Source organism: Thunnus albacares, chromosome 4 (genome assembly GCF_914725855.1).
Source record: "Thunnus albacares chromosome 4, fThuAlb1.1, whole genome shotgun sequence".
Taxonomy (NCBI): domain Eukaryota; kingdom Metazoa; phylum Chordata; class Actinopteri; order Scombriformes; family Scombridae; genus Thunnus; species Thunnus albacares.
The window spans coordinates 3,957,488-3,979,375 of record NC_058109.1 but is presented as its reverse complement, the minus strand read 5'-3'; the positions used below and the strand labels follow the sequence as shown (position 1 = coordinate 3,979,375).

At 38.1% G+C, this 21,888-nt stretch overlaps 1 protein-coding gene and 1 long non-coding RNA gene across 2 annotated transcripts in view; both read left to right on the top strand.

The window, feature by feature from the left end:
* The window catches only part of LOC122981168 (hemicentin-1-like), a 738,767-nt gene that overhangs the window by 77,219 nt on the left and 639,660 nt on the right, over nt 1-21,888 (top strand). The gene's annotated exons all lie outside the window — the stretch shown is intronic.
* LOC122981183 lies at nt 9,888-19,549 on the top strand. The gene is made up of 3 exons (XR_006403182.1): nt 9,888-9,898; nt 11,100-11,103; nt 19,464-19,549. It is a non-coding gene; the product is annotated as an uncharacterized LOC122981183 (long non-coding RNA).

The window sequence follows — 21,888 nt, the reverse complement described above, 5'->3', positions numbered from 1 at the left end:
GTAACATTACTGATTGAAGCTGAGTGCTGAGCACAGGGCAGCTTCAATGCCCTGACTCTAACATTTTTTGCTAATTCAACACATGTAATAAACCTTTCAATCAAAGGGCAAGAGCACAAATGCAAATAAGGCCTAAAAGCAGTTGTTTTCAAAGTTGTTTTCATCATCCTTGTTAATGTGAAACCTAAAAAATGCAAAAATTTGTAACCTCAGATTTAATCCAGGGAGTTAATTTCCCCAGACTATTGTACAGCATTTCTCTTTTTGTTTCGGGGCTGACTAAAAGGATTTCAGTTATGTCCTAATTTAACTTTAAGAATTTATTGCTCATCCAATTATTTATTGCCAGAAGACAGATTGTAATGGAGTTTATAGCTGCAGCATCATTTGGCTCAGCAGAGAATCAAATTCCCTTTTAGTCTTGGATGACATTAGTTTGGCATCAAAGAACACACAGTGATGATCAGAAATAGGAAATTCAAATACTGAAATATTATCAATATTTAACCCTGTTGTTATTACTAAGTCCAGTGTGTTACCATGCTGATGATTGGCTTCATTTACATGTTGGGTGAGTTCAAAACTGTCCAGTAGATTTACAAGCTCCACAGCTTTGGAGTCATTCTTTTCATTAATTTGAATGTTCAAGTCTCCATTCAAGGTTAACCGATCATATATGTGCATGAGACTTACACTTAACCTGTATAAGCTGACTGCTTACCACTAGGCCCCCTGGGAATGAATGCATTTTAGGTTCCTCTACTATTCCTGTAGCTTCATCTTCTGATATATTGGCATAATATCTACCATTCACTTGGGATGTCTTGAAGGGGCAACAGTATGAAAGCGTGCACTGTTATCACCATTTAAATTATTTTCATGTATTGCCCCTCTCTATAACACACTTTTATACATATACCCTATAATACACTTTTGCCTTTGGATGACACGTTGTACAACCTACAGTAGTTCATTTCAAGTGTACTGCAGCCTTAACCCATCAAGCCTCCTTGGGGGGTTGTAATTGGTGTCTTTCCCAAAAGGTGCACAGGCATTGGTTTTGTTACTGTCTTCATAGGCCTTGTAGGCCAAAATGAAGTTAGCTTGGATTGGTAATTTAACAAGCTATTCATTACCACCCCGCCTTTTGCAGTCTCCTGGATGCCTGAGAATATTTTTCCCCACCAAAAGGTGTGTTTTGGCATTAAACCTTTGATCAGGGCCGACTACAGTTAGGGTTGATATGGTTACATCTGTGTCACATTCCTCTGCCGGAAATGTGACATCAACTGTAGTATACCAGTGTCAAACAGCTGCTCTGCAAGATTTTGCTAATCAAATGTAGCTTCCTGTGAGAGAGTTGCTGCTGCTAAAATGACTATGATATACACGTTAACTGTGACCCACTATCACTCAGACACAGGCATTGTACCTCTTCTAGCCATGCTACTGGCTCCCAAGGCTCACCCACTAGATCTGGGGGTATGGCTGTCTCCTCAACTACCTGCATATTTACACTAACTGTCTGTTCCCTGTTGTCTCTCATCTGTGTGAAACTTTCTTCATTTTCAGCTGCTGATCGTTCACAACAGCAGCTCCTTCCTGTTCAAAGTTTAGACTGGGGTGGAGCCATCAATCTTTTGATGCATCGCTGATTATGTGTCTGCTCCAACTTCTGTTGCACTAACTGGGCATCACAGGATTTGTGCAAGATAATGTGACTCTTCTCTACATCTGTAACAAAACCCTGCACTCGAGTGTCTTTTGTTAGTTTTCTTAGACTTCCTGTCAGCTAAATTCTGCTCTCTCTTCTCTCTTTCTTGCTCTTGAGTTCTAGGCTGTGGATTTCCTGGCATTTTACTTTTGTTAGGGGGGCTCTGTCTGCTCTTCGCCAGCACAGTTTCCTCCTCTAATTGTTTTACTCTCAACCAGGCTGATATTTTCATCACATGATGCGTCTGATGGGGATTCAGAGTCAACGCTAAGGTAGACATGACTGCAGGCTTTTACTGAGGTGTGGACTAGACACCTACTCTTTCTGCTGTCCTTCACCTGCTGCTCATGTTGAAATGAAATGACAAGTCTGAGTATCCTATCATGTCCTTTGTGGGGTCTGACAAATTTTTTTCCAGGCAGAAAATATCAGGTTTCCCAACATCTGTGGATTAACTATTTCAATAGATCTGTCTGCCAGCCATGTCTCTCTTTTTGTCTCTCTGTATCAGTGTATAAAAGGTTACACGTTCATATTTATTAGGTCATATTTGTTGGGATTTAGGTGAGCCTTGTGTATATATTGCTGTCTGCTGCAAATGTATGATGAGTCCTGTAAAATATTTGATGCAATCTATAAAAGGAAAAACTTCAGCTTTCGTTAAGGGCCCAAATATTTCTGTTGAAGGGTCAGATTTTTTTGCCCACCACTGATATACAGTATGTGGAGATGACGCTTTTATTGTGAAAGAACTGTGCCGGATGTGCAACTGGTGTTGAAGCCGAAAAACGAAAAGTGTATGTGGATGAAGCAGTGACGCTGTCAGGAGTGGCTAAAGCTTCGTTATATAGAGATGTCAAAGTGATGCTTCATCTCCAGGTGACAAAGACAACTATGGAGCTTCTTCCTCTCGTGTGTGTTTCTCTCCTGACTTGGTCTGGAACAACGTTTGCTGATGAAAACGGTAAGAAAACGAATCACTTCCACTGATAATCAGACTGAATTATGTTTATCAATTATATTTTATTTAAAATGTGTAAATACATTCAGGAGTCTGGAGCCATGCAGAATAAAAATGACTGCATAGTTTAGCGGGTAGATGATGTCATCACCTGCAACTGTGACATCAGTAAGTATCTGATCTTAATAATCAGTATATTAATATGTATCCTAATAATGATCACAGATCAGTGTTAAAACATCACAACACAGGTGATGTGATGTGATTACAGCTTCCCTCTGGTTCATTACAGTCTTATAATAAACCTGCTCAGAGTTTAGATGTTTATCATAATTTAGGAGCTCTTATAAGAGGGGGTTAATAACTTTAGATGTGACGTCATGACTGCCGCAGATGTGGGCTGATATGCGGGGTGTGTCTCCATCCTGTCAGGAGAATCGATTATCAATAAAGTCGACGGTAAAATTTCTGTTAATTAACTAATTGGTTAATTGTTGCAGCTCTATTCAAATCATTATCAATATTTTTCTCTTTTTCTTTATTTCATTTTATTTTTTCATTAAGAGACAAACGCACAACAAAAACAGAAAAAAAAACATTTAATCTTCTCTGTTAGCTTTCTGAGAAGTTTTCATCAACTTGAAATGGCAGCAGGTGTTCAAGTGTTACAAGTGACTCAGGCAGGTGGGAGGTACTTAATGTAGCTTGTAGTTTATTGATTATTTTGACAAAAAGAAATGTGAAAATCCCACCAATATATCATATTTGGTTTAGTGTTGCTCCTGAAACAAAACATGTTAACATGCTTGTTTTTTTCAAATTAGTTGAGTTAATAATCTTTCCACAGCTGGCAGCTGCTGTCGTTTCTCCTGGTTGGTAATAACTGGTTTATTGTGATTTATTTTTATTTATGAGGCTAAGTGACCAAGTTTAAATAAGTTTCACTTTATTTACTTCCCCTCTTCTCCTCTCTCTGTCTTGTGCTCTCTCATTTTTTCAGGTAAAAATACCTGTTTGAGTGGTTCTACTTATCAGGATGTGGAGACAGAGATTGTCTGATAAACCTGATCAGTGTTTTGATGCTCATCATAATGTGGAAGCTGTTATGATATTAATAGTAATAGATTTTTTGGACATTTGAGGGCAGTGAAGCAAGCTGAAAACTCATATTTTCACCTTCTTACAAAGATGTTGATAAACAGCTGCCTATTTACACATCCAGCAGACATGCAGCAACATTAGGGTCATGATAGTAATCCTACCAGGTAAGATTGTTAGACCTGTTTAGTGCACCTCCTGCTCCACCTTCTGAAGACAGCACTGTAATAAACTAATAATTGAACTAGTCTTCCTACAGCTACTATAAAATGTATTCATCCTCTTTAGAAGTTTTTATGTTTTATTTTGTTATCTATTTGTGTTGTTTTTTTAATGATGGCAGAACAACAAGGATTCATTCTCTGGACACCATATATATATATATATTTTTTTTTTACCAAAGTTCAAGGCAATCCATCCAATAGTTGTGGAGATATTTCAGTCTGGACCAAAGTTATGGGGGTGGCTGACATTTGACTCTGACAATTTACCTTAAAGATCTCGTCCGCACTTGTTTTAAGACACATACAAATATTATGCTTTGAACAATAATCTGTCTTATATTTTTTCCACAAAAACATTTAAATTACCTCATTAAAAAAGTTTTACAATTACATCTACTCCCTCTCCTTCATTAAAAAAAAAACCTAAATCTATGAATATGTAAAGTATTTTTCACTTTAAAAGTTTAATTACTGGACACAAGATGTCTCCTCCTTCACTGTAAAGTCCATTCTCAGTGTTTGTGCACTGGAGGCTTCATGTTTTCACATCATACTTGTGAAAGTCGGGTACTGGACCACGATTGGCACCAAACTAGTTGTGATGTCACAAAATCATCTTGTACATACACGTGTTAAACTGAGATTTAACTTGAGCTCAGAGAAACTTTCCTCCTTCAGCAGATGAAAGTGAAAACAAACTCTGCACATAATGTTCATCATTCTGCACAGTGAAACTCAAACATTGAAAAAGAGTAACAAGGATGTGGATTTGCATTAATACTGACTCCTGATTTGGTTAGTTTCAAGTGATATGGTTTTATCAAAGAATATTTCCACAATATCCGACAAGTGTAAATAAAAAATAACATCACATGAACAGAAGAAGCACCAAAGAGTCAAAATTCATTGTATTCCTTTTAATGCACACAGAAATGTATGGAAGTAATATTGTTGCCAAAGTTGATCTGAGGCTGCATGTGAATAGATGCTGTTTGGAAAAGTAGAGGTGACACATTCATGCATGTCAGTTATTTTACTACTGTACTGTATGTGAGATTCGTGGTCAGAGGATGAACACTGGTCCCATTTAATACACTCATCCTGTCCTCCCTGCAGAAATGCAGGTTTACAGCCTTTCTTCGTTAAGTTTTGTGGACGAGGGATCTGTAGTTACCTGATTATGATTCACAGTAAAACTACGCCACCTGGTGGAGGTAGATATATACAGTCAGTCAGCGAGACAGATATAACTGTGCTGTACAAGCCGCTCGATTAATAAACCTATGTTACTGTTCAATAAGTTGCTCTTCACCTGACTGTCCTGACTGGACAACATAAACATTATTATGGAGTTTGGTAACTTGTTCCACCACCAGGGAACTACAGAGTCTAGCTAGCGACTTAGGGCCCTGTTCTGGTGGTGGTACCAGGCGCCTTTCATTGGCAGAGTGTAGTGAGCGGGAGGGAGCGTAGACCTGAATGACGGAGTTCAGGTAGGCGGGAGCTGTTTTAGTTGCTGTTTTGTAAGCGAGTGTCAAGGTTTTCAATTTGATGCGGGCAGCAACTGGGAGCCAATGGAGGGATATGAACAACGGGATGACGTGCTGTTTTGGGCTTATTGAAGACCAGCTGCGCTGCTGCATTCTGATCATCTGCAGAGGTTTGAACGTACATGCGGGGAGGCCTGCCAGTAAGGAGTTGCAGTGTTCAGTGCGTGATATTACAAGAGCTTGTACCAGTTGTTGTGCTGCATGCTCAGACATGTAGGGTCTGATCTTCCTGATGTTGTACTGGGCAAATCAACATGGCCGAACAATCAAGGCCACGTGAACCTTAAAGCTTAGTTGGTCATGGGTTGATTTGAGCTGGATATTCATCTGTTGCTGTATAGAGGGACTGGCTGGGATGACAAGGAGCTCAGTCTTAAGCCCCTTTCACACTGGACAAAAAACCCACCAACAACCACTGATGTCTGGCTTTTGTCCTCAGTGGGAAAGGGTACAATTGGCATTCATTCCCAGATCAAATGACTCTGCAGTAGTCACAGGTATTTATCGGCCCCAGCTCCAATCAGCAGTGATGGAAACACGACACCTGAGTGGACACGCTAATTTTCGGCCCTTTTCCAGCTGCTCTTTCATCTGTTTTTATCTGTGGATATCTGTAAACATATAGTCTCATCCATATGTTTACATATAGTCTCTCTGTAATAACAAAGTACGTTTTACTTTGTTATTACAGAGAGACCACACATTAACATATGGTCTCATCCATATGTTGTAGTATTAGCAGGCTAGGCTAACAGTCCATCAGCTGTGTGACTTTATATCCACGCTGTTACATCTTTCAGCGCACACAAACACTGTAAACACACCTGTCACCTGTCCAGCACAGTGCTGTTAAACCAGAAACACTGTGGCTACACCTTATTTTTATACAGTCTATGGGCTAAACATAGCTCAGCTTGGCTATGCTAACGATGCTAGCCATGATAACTAGCTGCTAGTCATGACGTCAAACATGACACACCAGGAAAACAACAGAAAGGCAAACTCATCTACTGGCAATGGATGCTTTATTTTTTCCTCTAATCATTTCTGTTCAATAAACAGGATAACAAGTTCTGTTTTTAACCAGTATTACCTGTTTGCCATGTTGATGATATCATACAAACACACTAACATAGTTATGTTTTCTTTTTCATTTTAGGTGGTATTTTACATAGTTTTACATAATGACTGTTTATGCAAGAATTCAGGGGTTTTTCAAACTTCTTTACACTTTATATGTGTTATATGTGTTTGAGAAACTACTAAGAGAAACTACTTTGACTGATGATCAAACTGAATTATAAAGTTACGGAAGCGCATTGCTCTCACTAAAGAAGGAAACTTAGTTCTTATCTCGAAATTACTTCATTAATGACTTAATCTCAAGATTATGACTTACTGTCTCATAATTAAGAGAAAACAGGTGTTACGCTGTATTCTGTAACCCACAGATCATGTGACCAGGTTTGCATGTTTTTATCTTTTACTTTATTTCATGCTTTGTTTCGATAGTTGTTACCAAATGGCTCCACAGTGTTTAAATAGAAAGTTTTGACAACTTGATGCATTTCAGATGTGACTTCAGGCTTCAGGTCAGAGATGCCTGCGTGTGGTTAATATACTTGTTATGCTGCTACACACAAACATACACAAAGAGAAAGAGAGACTTGGTCGAGACAATAAACTAAAGATCTTTATATACAGTTTATTGTTGAGACCGGAGCCTTAAAAGTCGAGATGGGAGACTGAGAGTCAAGTCCGAAATCATAAAAAACATCTCAAGTAGCTACATTCTTGATGTATAATAAAATATATATAATATCTGTACTAACATCCTGATGATTAGCACAGATCAATATTAAATATCAGCCCCATAACACACGTGATGTGATGTGATGACAGCATCCCTCTGATTAATTAAGTCCTATAATAGACCTACTCAGGTCTATTATAGGACCTGAGTAGGTCCTATAATAGGACCATGATTTTAACACCATGGATGTCTTGAAGGGGAGACTGTATGAAAGTGTGAGCTGTTATCACCATTTAAATGATTATCACGTCTCGCCCCTCTCTAAAACGCCAGGTTTTACTCTCAGTTCAGAGCAGCTTAAACACTTTTACCTTTAGATGACACGTTGTAAGACCTACAGTAGTTCATTTCAAGTGAACTCCAGCCTTAAGCCATCTGGGACTGACACAAAGCAGTCGTGTCTGTGAATGTGCGGCCAGTTTAGACCAGGATGTTTGTTAAATCTGAGACTTTGGTTTCTTTTTTTCCTCCAATCAGTTTTATTCAAAAAACAGGCAGCAAAGTTCAGTTTTTCCCAGTATTAGGTTTCCTGTCTGCCATGTCGATGATATTATACAAACCTTCTAACATAACTATGTTTTCTTTTAGGTGGTGTCTTAAAAGACAGAACAGCTGAAAAAATCACAGGTGAGTCCTGATTATAATTACGTCACTGGTATGTACATTTAACATAAAAGTCCTGTTTTTTTGTCAAATATTGACTTTGTTCACTCTGAATGCATCATTATTTATTTTCTTTATGTGGGATGTGACTGTACATTAATGTTCATACATGACTACTACATGTGCTGTACATGATACACAGTTATATGCTGATTATTATATTTATGACTTTTGTGAAGAGTTTCAGAGAAAAAGTTGGAGGACAGACAGTTTGATCATTGAGAAGTGAAGTGCAACATGTTTAGTAGTGAAACACATTTGAAACACACATCTCCTGGTTAGCAAATCACACATCTCATTTGATTTGTACACACATGCTTATTGATTCTCAGAAGCTGATGATTGAATAATTACGTATCAAATTTGGTTCTGAATGTCAGAGAATTTCTCAACACTAAAACTGTTCCTCACATACAGAAAATAACCACATTTTGATACCCAATAATATTCCTAAATCTCAGCCCCTTTTTTCTACAGTTGATGCTTTATTGCAAGTTGAGATGACGACACAGAACAAGAACTTCAGTGTAGATCCACCAGCTGCTTGAACTGTGTCTGTTTTCAGTCAGTCATGTTAAGATTAGTTTCCTGTAGTCGGCTGCTGCAGCTGGTTGTAAGTTCAGACTTGATGTGACCAGTTAGAGCAGAACTGGTTCCAGTAGAGATTTATTCATCACTGAAGTTAAACCACAAAAACTAGTTCGTATGAAATATTCACACCTAATGACACAACTAGCTTGCTACAGAATGGACAATATAGTTCAAGAGGTAATAAATAACAGTCAAAATATTTATCTGACAATAATGTAAACTGTTGTAGTTTAGAGTTACAGTATACAAGCTCCACTTGTTGTCAGACTGTGAAGAGTGATAATAATAATAAACTGAATCAACATCATCACAGATTCTAACCAGCTCTGCTCCAGTTCAATATGCCTGAACTATATATAGTTTAGTTTAAAACAACAATGCTCTCCTTCCTGTGTGAGAAAATAAAAACCTCCAGTTAAATGTTTGATCAGCTGCTGTCGGCTACTAAAGAAGAACTACAACTAATCTGATGGTCAGTTTTTCATTCTGGCAGCTTGAGACTGTTGATTAAATGTTTCTCACTGACACAATTAAACTCTGATAACACAAAGGCTCAAACATGCTTTACAAGAACCTATGATTCATATTTTATAACACAATTTTTATATTACTGTAGTGTAATACTGTAATCTTCACTGTATGTGTCTCTGTCATGATATGAGTCAGAAATAGTGTTTGCAGTGGTGATAAGTCACCAAATATTTAGTTGAAACGTGTTTGAAATATGTTCTATCAAACATTCCTGAGATGTGTAGTTAAGGCTGATGTGCTTTTCTATTTTGCTCTGTTCGTCTGTATTTTTCCTTCCTCTTATGTATAATATACAAGCAGAGAAAGTATTAACAAAAGCTAGATCCCAGTATTTTCTATATGTCCATTCCTTTAATTGTTCTTTATACTATGTTCACAGGTGCAGTTCAAGAACCATCTGTCACATCCCTTCGGGCCACAAAGGACTGGGCACTGCTGCAGTGTGAAGTTCGAGGTGCTTTTCCAAAACCTAAATTACACTGGGAAGACAGAGCTGGACACATCCTTCATGCTGAAGAACCAAAGGTGACAGAAAAAGGAGGCAGCTACGACGTCATCCTCCAAATTACTGTGGCCAAGACCGACTACTATCGCTGTGTTGCTAGGCAGGAGGAAATCAAACATCAGACTGATGCTGAGACTCATGTCCTCATCCATGGTGAGATTCTTCCTTGTTGTATTTTATTATTTAAATTATTTTAATTGTTCATGTGTTTCGAAGAACTTTCAATGTGTGTTCAGACTGAAAACAAAGTGAATGAGCTCAAATCAAGTTGAAACTAATTGAAAGATTCCTGCTCGGAAGCTGGGGCCGATAAATACCTGAAGCTCTGACTTCAGTAATCTACAACCGAGTCTGATACAAAACTGAGACAACAGCCCCCCCATCACCCTCCATCTACCCTCAGCCCCTGGACCAACACAGGGCAAATATCAGTATATGAACAGAGAGAGTGTCAGTGTTCCAGGAATATTAGTCATAAAGTCATAAAGATATTGATAGCGCAACATGAAAAAAGCTCATTTTAAAGTTGTTATTCTTTTTTATTAGTCTTACTTCAATTTGAGGGATAATCACGCTCTCGGGTTTGGATACACATTTCCCATAATGCTTTGGGGAATGTTAACAGTAAGTTTACCGTTGCCATAGATTCAGTGAGTTAGCTGTGGGCTACAACTTGAGCCTCATTTATTTAGTATTGGTTCACATGTTGACATATTGGTTCCATTAAAAGTTTGCAGAATTAGAAATGATCAGTTCTTGTTTGCAGTGTAGCGATGGATGTACAGACAACGATCACTAAATTACTTTAACATGAAGAAAACTTAGATACATGATGATTCTCAGGCAAGTTCTGGAATTATAGGGAGCATCTCTTTTCTATGATTTCTAAGTGGATTTATGGAGGTTTATTCATGATGCCCATTGCTCATGATGATATTGTCAGGAGCTGTAAGTCACTCTGAATCTAAAAATGTGTGTATCATGTCCCTGTGATTTGAATGAGATATGACTCAAAGAAGTAGTATGAGCAAATTGTGGCTCATGCCCCTCGTCTCTCCCTCTGCTGCCAGCAGTCAAATTAACTTTGTGGTCAGTCTGAACACACCGTTTAGGGGTGGACTGTGTTGCTATCTAGAATTGTGAGAAGCAAGCTCTAGAAATCTTGTGCCTTAAGTTTCTAACTTTTGGCTCAGGGCTGTAATGCTCCGTGTAGCCAGAGGGAGAGAGACATTCAGAGGCACTGTCACTGTCTGATAGATGGTGACCATGTACTGAACTGTGGACAGAGATGCTGTGGTCATCCTCTGATCTGTCCATTGTCTGGTCACACTTCTGGGCCAGAATCTCCGCGTGTGGTTACCTTGGTGCGTCATAAGTGCGACGTTAGTGCGTACACATGGATGAAGGTTCTGCAAGAATAAGGACTTGAAGGTGGGGTTTTCTTCTAAGCCTGGTGCATTCTTGCCGTGTACTGAAGTACACATGCCTCAAACGTTGGTAATAATCCCTGGGATGCTCAAGACGGGAATGTTTAACTTGGAGGGCTGCAACCATTGATGTGGTCTTGTCAGCAGTAAAAGAGAATTCTTCTACTAGTGCTTGACGGAGTGCTTGGTAGTCATTTCTGACTCTGGAAGGTTGTGATTGTATAAACTTGTGTACAGCTTTAGAGTTGGTTTTCCACACGAGTTTAACTTTCTCACTTTGGGTTGCATGGGGCAGGTCAACTAGATTGTATTCTAGTTCTCTAAAGTAATCTTCAATGTGGTGATTACAGCTGTCTGGGTCAAAATGATCAATGTCCTTAGCTATAAGCTCAAGCACGTTAAGGCGGGGACACTGTGAAGTCATTTCTGGTGAAGACAAGACTAAACTAGCACTATCATGGACATGTGCATCACGTGCTACAATTCTCTCTGGTTGAAGGGCAGGGGCTGAACAAGTGTTATCACTTTCCTGATAGTGCAGAAGAGAGGCTGAACAGTTCTGGGATGTTCTAGTCCCCCCTTCAGAAGGATGAGCACGGATGAATGTGTCATGTATTGGTGGCTGAGAAAAACACTGGGCAGAATATCTTCTAGAGGATAAACTACATGTCTCTTCAGTGTCTGTTTCAGAGAGATGGGAAGTCAGGTAGCTGTTAGCTCTGTCTCTCAGTGGAGGTTGAGAAGCTGACTTAATTCCCAAGAACTCAGGGTCAGTTGGGAATTGTTCCAATCTTCTGAGTGGAGAGGGAGTTAACATTTTATTATGGGAGTTTATATCGGAATAACCGGAATCACATTGGCTGAATGACTATAGTGGGGCAGAACGTTCTGACCTAAGCCTTAACAATTCCTCCTTGTGTGAGCAGAGATCTAACTCTGCTGAGTGCGGGTCTTCTAAATAGCGCATGGCTTTCTTATTGGCCGTCTGAACCTCGTGGAGGAGGCAAGCGTTTTGCGCTCTAAGGAAATCTACCTCCTTTTCTAGGGCTGCTTTGCTCTGACAGGCAAGGCTGGTTTGCCGGTTTGATGGCTATGGTATTGCGTGGCATACACTTTGTAGTGTAGTTTGGGCAGTACACTAGCCTAACCAAACTATGTTGTGGCTTACACTATGGGGAGTAGCTTCCTGTGGAGGAGGGGTAGCTACGGCACCGTCTAGTGGCTCTAGTGGGCACAACAGATTTCAACATGCACTAACTGAGATGCAGGGCAGTAATAGTCAGAGGATTGTTTCTTAAAGTTGACTGGAATGCATGGCAGTAACAACTAGAGGATAACTTCTAAGTTTCACAGGGCTTGTAGCACACTGTGGCTCTATCTCACAGACTCTATTTCTTACTTAGGCTGGAATGCATGGCAGTAACAGCCAGGTACAAGCTCTCTATGTGTCACAGGGCTGGTGGCACACTGTGTTTTAATTAACAAGAGGAGCACTTGAATTAACAACTAATTCTGACAGCTTGACTGGATGGCATTGAATGTGTGTTATTCAAATGCTGAACCAAAATTCTTACACTTCCTAAAGAGTAGGTTCAACCTGAATGACTAGCAGCAACAGCAAGCTCTCAATGTAACACTGAGGGCTTAAAGTGGTAGTTACCAATAACTCAAGATTTGGGTTATTAATTGCCTTAGTTAAATTTGATTTGAAAAATCAAATCTCACAACACTTCACTTGTTTGCAAGTACAACTAGATATCTACTACTGTGGTAGACTAGTTGTTAACTAGAAAGACTTTTGAATAATCTCAAGGTTTTAGATTCCAGAATTTTGGTACTGGCCAAAATTATGCTGAAATGAATATTGCACAATTATGAATAATTGCCAACAATACTCCGCCTCACACGGGGCACCATTTTGTTGGGCCTTGGCTACAAATTTGGCTGTCAGCAATAATCAAAGATTATCAAAGATAATGAATGGCTAGCAGCAACAGCAAGCTCTTAATGTAACACTGAGGGCTTAAAGCGGTAGTTACCAATAACTCAAGATTTGGGTTATTAATTGCCTTAGTTAAAATTGATTTGAAAAATCAAATCTCACAACACTTCACTTGCTTGCAAGTACAACTAGATATCTACTACTGTGGTAGACTAGTTGTTAACTTTAAAGACTTTGGGATAGTCTCAAGGTTTTAGATTCCAGAATTTTGGTACTGGCCAAAATTATACTGAAATGAATATTGCACAATTATGAATAATTGCCAACAATACTCCGCCTCACACGGGGACCATTTTGTTGGGCCTTGGCTACAAGTTTGGCTATCAGCAATAATTAACGATTATCAAAGATAATGAATGGCTAGCAGCAACAGCAAGCTCTTAATGTAACACTGAGGGCTTAAAGCGGTAGTTACCAATAACTCAAGATTTGGGTTATTAATTGCCTTAGTTAAATTTGATTTGAAAAATCAAATCTCACAACACTTCACATGTTTGCAAGTACAGCTAGATATCTACTACTGTGGTAGACTAGTTGTTAACTAGAAAGACTTTTGGATAGTCTCAAGGTTTTAGATTCCAGAATTTTGGTACTGGCCAAAATTATGCTGAAATGAATATTGTACAATTATGAATAATTGCCAACAATACTCCGCCTCACACGGGGCACCATTTTGCTGGACCTTGGCTACAAGTTTGGCTATCAGCAATAATTAACGATAATCAAAGATAATCGTTAATTATTAAAATCACTAAAATTATTAATGAGAATAAATAATAAGGGGGCACCACCCTGGACTCAGGGAAAAAGATAGCCAATTCAGTCTCAAGGTGTACTAAGCCTTAACAATTCCTCCGTGGAAGTTCAAAAGCAAGCATAACAATGGGTCTTTGGATAAGGTCTGTGCATCATTCCTGTCCTTGAGTAGCGAGTCTATCTCTTTCCTGCACTCGCTGAAATTCAACCTGCTGATGAATTCTGGGTAGCCAGGTTCTAGGCTCTCTGCTAGGGAAGAAATAAACTGCTCTACATAGGGGTTCTCCATTGTTGTCTCTGGAACGGGGGGGTTAGATTAAGCAGTTGATTGGTACAACAAAATAATGTGGTTGGCTATGGTGTTGCCTGGCAGACACTTTGTAGTGTAGTTTGGGCAGTACACTAGCCTAACCAAACAATGTTGTGGCCTACACTATGGGGAGTAGCTTCCTGTGGAGGAGGGGTAGCTATGGCACCGTCTAGTGGCTCTAGTGGGCACAACAGATTTCAACATGCACTAACTGAGATGCCGGGCAGTAACAGTCAGAGGATTATTTCTTAAAGTTGACTCAGGCTGGAATTCATGGCAGTAACAGCTAGAGGATAACTTCTAAGTTTCACAGGGCTTGTAGCACACTGTGGCTCTATCTCACAGACTCTATTTCTTACTCAGGCTGGAATGTATGGCAGTAACAGCCAGGTACAAGCTCTCTATGTGTCACAGGGCTGGTGGCACACTGTGTTTTAATTAACAAGGGGAGCACTTGAATTAATAACTAATTCTGACAGCTTGACTGGATGGCATTGAATGTGTGTTATTCAAATGCTGAACCAAAATTCTTACACTTCCTAAAGAGTAGGTTCAACCTGAATGACTAGCAGCAACAGCAAGCTCTCAATGTAACACTGAGGGCTTAAAGTGGTAGTTACCAATAACTCAAGATTTGGGTTATTAATTGCCTTAGTTAAATTTGATTTGAAAAATCTAATCTCACAACACTTCACTTGTTTGCAAGTACAACTAGATATCTACTACTGTGGTAGACTAGTTGTTAACTAGAAAGACTTTTGGATAGTCTCAAGGTTTTAGATTCCAGAATTTTGGTACTGGCCAAAATTATGCTGAAATGAATATTGCACAGTTATGAATAATTGCCAACAATACTCCGACTCACGCGGGGCACCATTTTGTTGGGCCTTGGCTACAAGTTTGGCTATCAGCAATAATCAAAGATTATCAAAGATAATGAATGGCTAGCAGCAACAGCAAGCTCTTAATGTAACACTGAGGGCTTAAAGCGGTAGTTACCAATAACTCAAGATTTGGGTTATTAATTGCCTTAGTTAAAATTGATTTGAAAAATCAAATCTCACAACACTTTACATGTTTGCAAGTACAGCTAGATATCTACTACTGTGGTAAACTAGTTGTTAATTAGAAAGACTTTTGGATAGTCTCAAGGTTTTAGATTCCAGAATTCAAAGATAATCGTTAATTATTAAAATCACTAAAATTATTAATAAGAATTAATAATAAGGGGGCACCACCCTGGACTCAGGGAAAAAGATAGCCATTCAGTCTCAAAGTGTACTAATCTATGAATTTGGGACTTTGATTAATAATTAATTTAATAAGTATAAACAAAATCACCATATCAGTAATTAGTTATGGTTGAAGGATTTCGAGTTCTTTACTCGAGGTTGGCAAAACTCATTCTTGTGCAACATTAAAACAGACAACAGATATATCCAAAAGCATTTATTTAACAAGGGGTAAAAGCAAAATACACAATATTAGTGCACCTATATACAAGTGTGAGTGTGTATATGTGTGTGTGTGTGTGTGTGTGTAGGGAAGACAATAGCAAGATGGCTGCAGTCACCTGGTGACTGAGCACATGGCATGCTGACAATTTGGCTGATAAAGGGAACTATAGAGATAAAAGGCCAGACCATGTGGTGTCTTGAGCCACATGGGCTGCCTGAACCAAAGTTTGGTTTTAACTTCTTAACTGTGTGGTTCTCTATTCAAGGCCCATTGGTGTATGCTAAAAGTGCCAAGTTAAAACGAGGATAGTTGCATGCTAACATTAACCTAGCGGTGTGGCTATGCAGTAACCTGACTATGGGCAACAAGGACATCACAACAACAGTTCAATGTATAAGCTATACCAAATCAATACACGTACAGTAAATTGTTTGAGTTAAACATTCTTGCCTAGCCGTGCTATGCTTCACTGTGTTGCTAGGCTATGCCCAGTTATTACCAGTCCATGAAGGAAGAGATGCTTTGTGGCGTTCTGCTTTGTAGCTGGTGAATCCATGGGTGAGTCAGGCTGTGAAGGCTTTGGCTCTGAAGCTGAAAGATGCAGGCATTGCTGGGGAGACAGCACTCCAGTCCTGCAGAGGGCCCAGGTCACTCCTTTGTGTAGAGTTAGCGGCAAGCTAACTCCATTTCGCAGCTCCTGTACTTGTTAAACTGGCCAGCAGACTTGTGTTTTAGCTGCTGGCACAAGGAAACTTAGTTTCTGAGTCTTAGGCAGGCTCTCGCATCTCTCGCGATAAGAGGGGAATCTCTAGTTTTGATAACCTGGATCCATGGGTGGAGCTTCACACTTTGGGTGCGAACCCCCGGGGCTCAGGTTTCTTGGAGTCTTGAAACATGTGGTAAACTGTGGTCCACATGTAGTCCCAACAGGGGCATGAACATCATTAATCATTCTCTATGTGAAAATCAGTGATGGAAATCAACTAAGTACATTTACTCAAGTACTGTAAGGACAAGTTTGAGGTACTTGTACTTTACTTGAGTATTTCCATGTGATGCTACTTTATACTTCCACTCCACTACATTTCAGAGGGAAATATTGTACTTTCTACTCCACTACATTTATTTAACAGCTTTAGTTACTTTTCAGATGAAGATTTGACAGAATGGATAATATAACAAGCTTTTAAAATACAACACATTGTTAAAGATGAAACCAGTGGTTTCCAACCTTTTTGGCTTTTGACGTCTTAAAAAAAGCAGTGTGTAGTCGGGGTCACATTTCACATGTCTATGAGTTGTTAACAGCTCCTCCAAATAGTGATTTTTCCCTCTAAACTTCTCACATGCTTTCATTTCAGTAAGTGTTCAAATGATTCAATATTTCAGCAAGAATCAAAGATTAGAGAAAAAGTCCAAAAAGTGAAAATAGATTTGTGTATCAGAACTTTGTTTTTGCTTCTTTCCTCTCTCATTAATCATCTCACGACCCCTCAGATTTATCTGCTGACCCTTTGTAGTTGCCCGACCACTAGGTTGGGAACCACTGGACTAAACTAGCTAACTGTATATAAAGTAGTTGAAACTAGCTCCACCTCCGGCAGCTACAACAGTAACATGCTGCTCTAACACTGATGCTTCAGTATTAATAATCTAATGATGTTATATATAATAATATATCAGTCAGAGGGACCAAACCACTACTTTTACTGCAATACTTTAACTACATCAAGCTCATATTACTTATGTACTTTTACTGCAATACTTAAACTACATCAAGCTCATAATACTTATGTACTTTTACTTGAGTGGGATTTTTCATGCAGGACTTTTTGTAATGGAGTATTTTGACATTGCTGTATTGGTACTTTTACTTAAAGAATCGGTGTGTCGGATTTAGTGGCATATAGCGGTGAGGTTGCAGACTGCAACCTACTGAATACCCCTCCCCCCTCCCCTTCCAAGCATGTACGTGAACCCGCAAAAAACATGAAAGGCCTTTCACTTCTCACATTTACCAACATTTGACTTGTGGTTTGTTTTAAATGTAACACTGTGCAGCTCACTAAAACATGTAGTTTAATTCAGCCATTTAGAAGTGCTGTTAGATTAAACATAAGGCTGTAACAAAGTGGACACAAACTGGAGGTATAGTGTGATACACACACCTGTGATTTACAGTCAGATGTGTGATTCAGTTTCCTGACAGCGGAAGTATGAAGTGTAAATTGGCTGAACTGACATTCTTCTTCTCCAGTAAATGAAACAACCTCTCGATCCTGCTCTCAGTTTATCTCTAACACACTTAACATGAACACCGAATATAAATTAAATAAAATAAAAGTTTAGATATCCCTCACTTTTTGCATAATTTGTTCTGGTACAAAATAATCTTGAAACATTATTATTTGAAATGTTTTCTGTGACACAAATATAATATGGTGCTGTTATTTATACAAAGTTAATAAATACCTTAAATTAAAAATTAGGTATGTACATATTCGCCCTGTTTCAGTGAAATGATGAAAAACGTTAATGTCTTCTGTGGTTCAGTTCTCATTCAAGTTGTAGCTACAGATTTTAAACATTAATTATCATTTTATAATTGTAGTAATTGTGACTATTAAACCAACAGAGACTGAGGTTTTAGGTTGAAAGATAATTTCATATTCAGAAATCATGACCTTATCTGTTGTTTCACAGTGAAATAAAGGATCATACTCTTAAAACATTTTACAAACATGAAATATAGAGATATGTAAAAAGAGAATTTCATGGGGTTATTTTATTTGTAAATGTGTGTGGAGAGTAAATCTGTATCTTAGTAAATATGTGAACTAAAATATGTGAATGTGTACAAAAACCTCTAAATATTCAGTAGATATGAACATGTGTAAAAGAATCTGAAAATATTTACTCATAAACTGAATGTAAAAGACTTTTTATTAATGAGTGAAAGTAAAGTATCAATAATCACCGTGACTGTGCAATAACAAATGATGATATAGCAAATATAACAATAACAAATAACCAACATATATATATACAACAAAAGTACCCTTTTACAATTAATTCCAAAATCAACAAGACTTCTGCTGCATAATACCAGACTGTATCACTCTGCTGTCATTGTGCTTCAGTAGCTGTAGAGTCAACTCACCACCAGGCAGAAGCATCTGTTGATTTAAATCTTGAAATTACTGGACAGTAGTTGTTGCAGTTTAGCTGCAGCAGTGTAAGTCTATGTTAGCTAGCTAGTGCTACTTAATGTCTCAGTGAAACATAAACCTCTAAGCTGCATGTTCAGCTGGTTGGATAATATCTTGTTTTACCAAAGTTTATCAATACTAGTGATGACAACAACTATCATAAAGTGAAGATGTTAATCCAGAGTCCATCATAGACTTGTACTTGTGATCCTCAGCTCAGGATGTAGAAAACCTGGACTATGGACAGATTTCCACACACATGTGCAGATCTCAGGTACGGCAGGAGTGTAGCAAGTCACTTGTAAAAAGCCTAAAGTGGAGCGACAGGACAGTGATTGAAACATCCTTCCTACTGAGGATCAACACGTCTCAGAGACAGGAGGATGCTACAACAACATGACCCTCCTCACTACTGGGACCAAAACCAACCTCTGAGCTGTGTAGCCAAGCAGGAGGAAACTGCTCATAAGATCGATGCTAATATCACTGTGTCTGCTGAGAGTCATCTCACTGCTGCTTTAATCTGTCAATCATTTTAGATTTTAGGAGCATGCACACCTTTAGTTGTTCTCTTTGTGTAGGTTATGATGTCTGTACATGATTTACAGTTACATTCTGAGTCTTACATTGACTTTTTGTGATCTGTTTCAGGTTTCCCGATTGGATGGGTTGTTGGTGCTTTCTTTATTGGTGTTGGTGTTGTTCTGGCTGTGTTTGGAGTCAAGCGGTGCATCTCACAAAAACGTAATAAAGGTAAGTTTAAATAATGTATCAACATATTCATAATGAGCAGACACCACAAATTCTTTATATCTGTCACATGTTTAGAGTTTTAACATTTGTTCTGATCTTCTCAAATATAAAACTTTCTGTTGGCACCCATACAAAATCCAACAAGTCTACATTTATTCATTATTGAGTACATTAAATACAAATACTTCAAAGACATGAATCAATTACCATAGGTGGTCATTTGTACAGCATTTTGAATGTCATTCAGTTCGTTCCATGTTTTCTGATTGAATCAGTTCATACATTTTAAATGGGGAGCTTGAATTTTGCCTTTCAAGACAGTTAATCATCTTAGTGATGCTTTTTTATTTTATTATAACACAGCAGTGAACACAAACAAAAACAAACAGTAACACACTGTAACAAGATAATTATGTGTTACATGTGTTTTAATTCAAACATATCAGTTAGATGGACACAATGAATATTAACTAGAGAACTTGTGTTTCCAAAGTTGGGATTTTCTTTAATATAATTGTGTTTTCTCTCCCACAGACGGAGGTGCTGCAGTTTAAGAAACAGGCCACATAATCAACAGGAAGCTTTATAACTTGACATGTGCCTTGAACATGGCTGCTGACGTGTGTTTGTGCTCTTGTATTTTGATTTTTGTGAGGACCAGTTTGAGTTTTAGACCAAAAGCATGAAGACATTTTTGGAGCAGTTGGGGCATTTTGTCGAGTTCTCATTTATCCAAAGGATGGTTTTTAAGTTGAGGTCTGGTTTTAGGGTTAAAGATAGAAATAGACGACTGTATAAACCTGTTAACTGAAAGATTAAACTTCCTGTCTGACTGCAGCAGGACCAGGAGGAGGCAGTGTAGCAACAACATGATATCAAATATAAAACACTAAAATGCCCCAAACAACTCATACTATAGTAACCTCACAAACATTTTGTTGTAAAAATTAATGAAAAAACAAACAAACAAACAAACACTTTTGTTAAAAGTTAGACTTGAAAAAAATCCCAAACTAAACTTTAAATGTTCAAAAATGTCATCATAGAATTTATTTGGGCATTTGCAGAATTTCAATTTTCTGTCTGATGATACGTTTTGTACATCACATGAGATGTTGGGGTTGTTTCTTTTTATTAATTAATATTTTTATTGTTTTTATTTTATTTTATTAATTTATTGGTTTATTTAATAGGGAACGAGCACCTTGATAAATATTGCTGTAAATATGCTGAGTTTGCCAAAAGTCTGGTGTTCATCCACAGTCCAGAAACAGGAGGATGCTACAACAACATGACCCTCCTCACTACTGGGACCAAAACCAACCTCTGAGCTGTGTAGCCGAGCAGGAGGAAACTGCTCATAAGATCGATGCTAATATCACTGTGTCTGCTGAGAGTCATCTCACTGCTGCTTTAATCTGTCAATCATTTTAGATTTTAGGAGCATGCACACCTTTAGTTGTTCTCTTTGTGTAGGTTATGATGTCGGTACATGATTTACAGTTACATTCTGATGATACATTTTGTACATCACAGGAGATGTTGGGGTTGTTTCTTTTTATTAATTAATATTTTTATTGTTTTTATTTTATTTGATTAATTTATTTAATAGGGAACGAGCATCTTGATAAACATTGCTGTAAATATGCTGAGTTCACCAAAAGTCTGGTTTTCATCCACAGTCCCTCAACAGATATTACATAGTCACCCTAAAATAGTTCATTCAAAAATATAAAACACATAATAAAATAGAACATAAACATATAAAGAGCAGTTTTTAAAAAAGAAAAGTTAATCTAAACATATGGACAAGGAAGCAAAAAACATGTATTATGTTTTGTACTAATTAAAACATGTAACAAAGAGACATTGTATAATTATACAAAACAATTCAAAGCTGCCCATAATTCACAACATACTAATGACACATTCAGAATAATAAATAAAAGAAGTTAAGTTACATTTAGTCATCTCTGATATTCATACAGACTGACAATAGAAAGACTGGAGTTAACAGGCTGATGGCAGCAGAGTATTTACCTTTTAATGCTGACAGAACTGATTGTCATTAAACCATTCCATTAAGTGATAATTATATTAACTGTATGTGTTTAATACTCTGATGGAAAAAATAATGCAGTCTAATACAACAGGCCTGCAGTAAATCCTGCCTTCATCAAGGTTCTAATGTTCAGTTTTTGTTGAACCTGTATGACAGAGGTGTCGACTCAACTTGAGTTATTTTGGAGGCTGTAGTCTTTGGTACTGTTGAATTGTATTGGGTTTTATACTGAGAGGTGTTTTCAACCCATTGAGTCAACAG